A 7,067-nucleotide genomic window follows, 5' to 3' on the forward strand; every position below is an offset into this window, starting at 1 on the left:
TAAATATGCTAACCATGTTACTTAGCTAATGTTTTATAGCAGTGTTAGCAATGCTAACATGCTAACCATGTTACTTAGCTAACGTTTTCTAGCAGTTTTGCTAAACATGCTAACTATGTTAGCAATGCTAACTATGTTAACCATGTGACTTAGCTAACCTAACTTATCATTTTTAGTAGTTATGTTAACTATGCTAACTAGCATGCTAACAATGTTAACATCCTAACTATGTTAATTATGTGACTTAGCTAACCTAACTAATCATTTTTAGTAGTTATGCTAACTAGCATGCTAATAATGCTAACCATGTGACTTAGCTAACCTAGCTAATCATTTTTAGCAGTTATGCTAATTAGCATGCTAACTATGCTAACCATGTTACTTGGCTAACTTAGCTAATCATTTTTAGCAGTTTTGTTAAAAATGCTAAAGAGCATGCTAACTAGCTAAGGTGGGTAGGAGTCATAGTTGATGACAAGTAACAGTTACAATGGCTGAACAGTTAAAAAGTTCAGTAGTTTAAAGGGTGAAATTGTTTAATAGTGAAATATTGTAGTGAGGACTTTTATTTTGAAACAGTTTTTGGCAGAGGAAGCAGTTGAACAGGATGTGTAGTCTTAATAGGGCCAGTTTGTATGCTTAAAGCCTGAGACTGGCAGTTGATCCAGGTGGCCTGAACACCTGCCATTCTAATTGCTTAACGGCCGTATTATGATGTCACAATCGGCAATGTTAAGTCTATGGGGATTTTTAAAAAGTTTTTCTTTAATAGTTTAAAAGGTGAAAAGACATAGCAGCTTGGTGCGTTTGAAGACCTACGTTACAAAGTTTGAACGAAGTTTCTAAGTTAAACTGTTCAAGAGAAATTGTGTACGAAAAAAGTGGTAAGCGGAATAATAATAAGAAGTTGTTGATGTTGTTGCCTTGGAAGAACAGTACAGTACATTTTCATGCACTGTAATAAAGATATTACAAAATACATCTCACAATGAGTTGTTATTTACAATCATTTGCAAATTGGTAATGACAGAGGCAAATATGAAGCACAACTGCAGACTACTGTCACGAGATGTAAGCAACTCAGCAGGATAAACATATTTTATTCAGTCATTCGAACATCATAAGGTTAAGTGTTGCTTTTTACAAGGCTATGTTTTCGATGGCAACCCATTGTCAGTCAATAGTGAAAGTAATTAACTGTGTATTTACTGTTTTGTTGTTGACTGACACCACGGCAGTGTTGTGGTCAAGTCACTATGCCTCGAGTCCGAGTCCAGGGGCCTCATTTATAAAGCGTTCTTACGCACAGATTTGATCTTAGACCGTGCGTACGCTCAAATCCATGCCAACGCTCAGATTTATAAAAACCGTCTTTGACGTGAAAAAGTGCTTATCTCCACGTCAGGTTCAACTTGACGTACGACCATTTCCTTGTGGTAATGCCGGGGTACTGCAAGTAATCTGAGGTCCAAGCGCGATGCATTTTCAAAATTCCTAGACCCTCGATCTCATGTCTTTCTTTGCCATATGCATGATCAATATCAGAAGATTTTTAAAGACGTTTTTGGACGCAGCTTAATGTTTCATGGTTTGGCATAAAACTGCTAATGAGAACTATAGTCCACTTAAGAAAGTGAAAAGACGTATAGCTTACTTATTTCACAATATCTAAAAAAAAAAAACACCAAGACCTACGATAGAATAATTGAAACATTCTTACAGGTGATCTAGTATATTTAGTGTTCTCACCAATCTAATATTGACCATCAAATGTCCCATTGCCCTCGTTTAGGAGAGGAAGGCATTCAAAAAGGCATTCGAACAGTTTGATAATGTTGGAGGTTATTGTGCAGTATTGGGAATATAGGATAGTATTTGATCATACAGTTTTGAATGTTAAAAGTGAATAAACTTTTTTGAGAGGTGGATAAACTCTAATAAGAGGTGGGTAGGCCTAAACTCTATTTACTCACTCGCGTTTAGCCTCCACTACATCCTAATTTGCGCTCAAAGGCCTATTCCCAGCTTCGTAACAGAAAGGTAATATTTGACTGTAAGCTATACAATGTAGGCTATAGATATTTTATATCATGTATAGCCTACACAACCAAGGGACGGAACTTATCCTCTGAAAGCAGGGCATCTTCATATTTAGTGTTGCGTAAAGAGGTGCAGAGCGCGCACCGGTTTACTTTTTTTGACTGCCAGTGCTCAAGATCAGATGACAATACGTGAGTTGAATAATGTAGGATAAAATATAAAGGTAAGCCTAAAGCAAACATTAAAGGACAATGTTTAAGGCATTGGACATTATTTGAAAGAAAATGATAGCAAAGATATGCAGAATGAATGAAAAATGACCGGCGAACTAGGCTACTTTTTCAGCAAAAACATTGCCTAAAAGAAACGTTAAGCCTACATGACATATCACGCTTATAATTTAGTCCTCTGTTTTGTAGGCTAAATCAGCATATTACCCTGGGTCATATTGGAAACGTACAGTAGCCTACTGTACCATAACGTACAGGATTATATAGGCCTAGAGGTCTTTCCTTCATAAGCTAGGCCTACCCATTTTTTTCTACAAAGTAGGCCTAAACATACAAATTGTTGATTATTCACATTACTGCAAGCAAAAGGAATGAAAGCGAGCAGAGGACAATGGACATGGATGCATACGATCTCTTTCCAGAAAGCTTTGCTGGAAAAAACATAATTAGTTAAGCTATTCGATCTGACGCATATAGGCTAGTTAACATCAGATGGCATAGGCTAGGCCTATACAATGTTTTCAATATATAATTTTACATAAGCTACAGCTTTTAGGCCATTGATTTCATTTAAACATATGCTAATGATATTGATGAGGGGGTGTTTACAAGGCGGAGACCTAAAACCATCCGGCTGAGCACAAGTTGACGTTCATTTGTGATTTATAATGGGCACATCTGGAAGGGTGGCGTACGCACGTTTTTTTGTGCGTACGTTCGTTTTCTCTGAATCACACGTACGATCATTTCAGAAATTATCGAAGATCAAATGAAGGATGGTTTCTACGCAACCCTTTTATAAATGAGGCCCCAGGTTCGAGTCTCCAGTATTCAAGTCCAAGTCATTAAAAAAAATTCCAAGTCAAGTCCAAGTCGAGTCCACTACTCATCCGAGTCAAGTCCGAGGCGAGTCAAAGTCAAAGTCTGCTTTATTGTCAATTTCTTCACATGCCAAGACATACAAAGAGATCGAAATTACGTTTCTCACTATCCCACGGTGGAGACAAGACATAATTTTACCAATTAAGTCCACAGACAAACATAACATTCAAGTAAACAATAAAAAGTAAAGTCACTATTAAATACAAATAGTGTCACTATTAAATACAAATGGAGTCACTATTAAATACAAAACTGACAACCTTCGGGGCATTTATGTCTCCAGGCATTTGGCGCCATTAAAGTGAACATTCGTTATTGTAGGAACATGGCGTGACGTGTGATGTATGACAAGAAGCAGTAACATTCCATTGCACTAAACATTAAAGGGACACCAGGCAACGTTTTCGTGTTAATTAATCATCTTCGTAAGTCGGTATATGGTTAAATGACTCATTACGGGGCGAATGAAGGCTCTCTCGCCCGCCCCTACTGCCTGTAGGAAGAATATCCCACTTGCAAGTTCGGTGTATCCTACCCGCCGACCGAAGCAGGATCAGTTTACAGCACAGAGGCAGGCTAACGAAACGCTAGAGATTGTTGCAAACGTGTGTATAATGGCAGAGCCGGCGAAGAAGCAGCGAAAACCCTTGATGGAAGACGCAAAGAAAAGGAAAAGAGCTTCAGACCGAGCGAGGGGGAGTTTCTTAGAGAAAAAGCATCAGGCTTGCCTGGTGTCTAGTGTTGTCACGATACCAAAATTATGACTTCGATACGATACCTGCCATAAATATCACGATGCTCGATACTGAAACAATACTACGGCGAAATCCTAAGATATCTGGAAAAGAAAGGACTCATACCTCCTCCAAGTGTATTGAATCATTTGTGTTGAATTCGGTGCACTTTTGTAGTGTGCAGGTCAACTCTGGGTTCTAAACTTCCTACATAATTATCAGTTTTTATAGTCAGTAAAATAGTAGGCCTACTTTGTGTGATTAAGTCCTTTATTGTTTGTTATAGTTCATTTACATTGTGTTGTTTTGGCAATAAAGTAGCTTCAAATAGCCAAACTAGGCTAGATCAAGGTCAGTGTTGAAATTACTGCATGCAAATCACTGAATGCTATGCAGAGGGGCCTAATCTTTAGGCCATCTGATGTACAGTGTAGGCTACCCTAGGCCTTCCCGTGTTCATGGGATTTCTTTGACAGTTGCAAAGGGGAAAATGTGAGGATAGTCTTCTTTGCGCCCAGTGTACAAGTACGACATTCCAACCACTCAGGTCTTCGTCAGATAGGCCTACACCATTAGCCTACCGGTTGCAATATATCTGTGTGCATTCCTACATTACGTCTATTTCTTTGATAACATGATTTGCAAAAATGTTGGGATATGTCTGCGAGGTGTTTAGCCAAGTTTCATGCGTAGCCTACTGCTTTTAAATTACTTTGAAACATATTTTACAAACGGGCTTCTGTGTACCTGATGGCTTGCCTTCACTATTCGCGATGTATCCGAAATAGTTGCAGATTTTACTTCACCTTTTGTTTTATCCACAAGGCCGAGGACTGTCGGCAAAGAACTATGTTGACGTTGGCTGCGCACTCACTCACTCAGAGCTGCCTGCTTGACGCGCCCACTTGCCTAGATGCGTGCAAGGAGCAGTGAGAGCAGCAGTTCACGCAGACACAGAACTTTATTATTTTAATAAAGTATCGATTCTAAAAACGTCGAAAATCGTATCGTTTTTTGCGTGAAGGCATCGTGATATTTTTTTAGTATCGATACACCGTGCAACTGTGGAATACATTTTATATGTCTCTCATTGAATGTTTAGTATACCTTACATACATGTAGTGAAATCTAATTGCCATCTCCTTACTCTGACCCTTGTGTCTTTTGCAACTCCTAGGTTAGAATGTTTAGTTAACTTAACCCTTGTGTCAGCGTATTTGGGTAACCCCAGGATGCGGGGTCATGAACATTTCTTATCTTTGTCAAAACACCAGATGGTTAAGTGGGGTTGTAAACATTTCGTATCTCTGTTAAAATACCAGAAGGTTAAGTGATTAATGGAGGGTGACAACTTGTGATTTTCCATAGGTGTGGGGTAAGGTATAAGAGTTGGCTTCACCCACAGATGTGTGGGCTTGTTACTTTGACATTTCATGTGGGTAACATGCTCCCGGCGTCGTGAATAAAGCTGCAGTCTCACACCAGTTGTCTTGGATTAATTTTGACCACACAACACTACTGGTGTCCCTTTAATACTAAAAATAATTTAGATATTAAAACCATATACCATATACATTCCGAGTTCGAGTCCTGGACTCGAGTACTACAACACTGCACCACGGTGAAGTTAGTTTCACTTTGTCAATGAGTTCAAATAATAGATGAGTGCAAATGCGTGTAGGCTATACTATGCTAGGTTTTAGTAAAGCATGGTTTAGTGGGATAAGGCCCATTTCACACCGGGAACATGGCGTAAATGACGCGTGTCTGTTGCGTGTCTGTTGCGTGTCAGTTGAGTGGCGGCTGCGTACCGTTTTCTATGTCTTTGCTGCAGCGGCCTCTCTGCCAATTAAAACGTGTCTTTTTCTCACGTCATATTTTCTCTTCACTGTTTTCAATTTGCACATGCACATGTTTTCTGCAGGCGGTGTGGTCTAACCTGTTAACACGGAAGCCGAAATAAAAACGGACATACCACGCAGTTGACACGCCACGCGCCCAGTGTGAAACGGACCTAACTGTTCCATACGGTCTCGCAAGCAGATTCCTTCAAATGCACCGCTGACTATTAAAATACTGATGCATTTTTTGAAGTTGCGCTGCGCGCTGTTAAAGGGAATGACAGATGTCATTCTCATTGGTTTATATTAGGGATGTAACGGTATTAAAATTTAACCTCACGGTTATAGTGACCAAAATGATCACGGTTTTCGGTATTATCACGGTATTTCTAAAAGTGTGTTCAATATGTTCAGAAAGCACTGATAGGCCTACACAACCTGAAATAGTTTCAAAAAGTGTTCCGTTCACTTTTTTCTTCATGTTTAATTGGCTATGTGCTAATAGCTTAACTTACCCTACCATAACTTGGGAGTTTGCTATTTCTGTTATTTGGATGCAATGAGTGAGAGCAAAGTAAGCGTTCAAAATAAAACTTTAGGCTACTGTATTCTCCTGATAACGTGAGTGGAATGGATTTAATGTGGACGCGAACATAAAAAGACGCAGAGTGGCTACATGATACAGTGCACATTTTGCGGTGAAAAAGTTCCGCCTTTTAAAATCAGGTGTAGCCTAATCCGAATCGTAGTTAAAACCATCAATTAGACAACAGAATCAGTAGGGTACCAGTTTTGTTCCATTGTACCAGGCCTACTGTATGTCAAAAGCAGGCTCGGATGAAGCTGGGAAGGATTAAACACATGGTTTCCACACCGCGGTAATCAACAGTGATAATCATGATGTTTGAAATGAAAACGGTAATTATTATCGTCAACATTTTTATCGCGGTTTACCATTATACCGGTAATCGTTACATCCCTAGTTTAAATGATGTTACGCCCAAAACACACCCATGATGACTGTTTAAGAAACCTAGGAACGCCTTGTGCCATCCACCCAACGTTTGATAACGAAAACACTCCCAATGTGGACTGGACATCCTACTAAATTTAAATAAGCTTTTGACTAGTGACCATGCACTTTAGACTGTCCCAATAGGGCCCATAGTGTTTAATTAACACTGTTGTATGTATGTTGCATTTGTGTTTTGAGTTGGCCAATAGGGGTGCTGTCCTCACAGTTTTTGTTTAATTTGTTTATACTGAGTCTTATCCAAACATCTTAAAACCGCTCTTAACTATTGTATTAACCTGATTATTAATCTGTAATCTGTAATGCA

Source organism: Alosa sapidissima, chromosome 3, assembly GCF_018492685.1.
Source record: "Alosa sapidissima isolate fAloSap1 chromosome 3, fAloSap1.pri, whole genome shotgun sequence".
NCBI lineage: Eukaryota > Metazoa > Chordata > Actinopteri > Clupeiformes > Clupeidae > Alosa > Alosa sapidissima.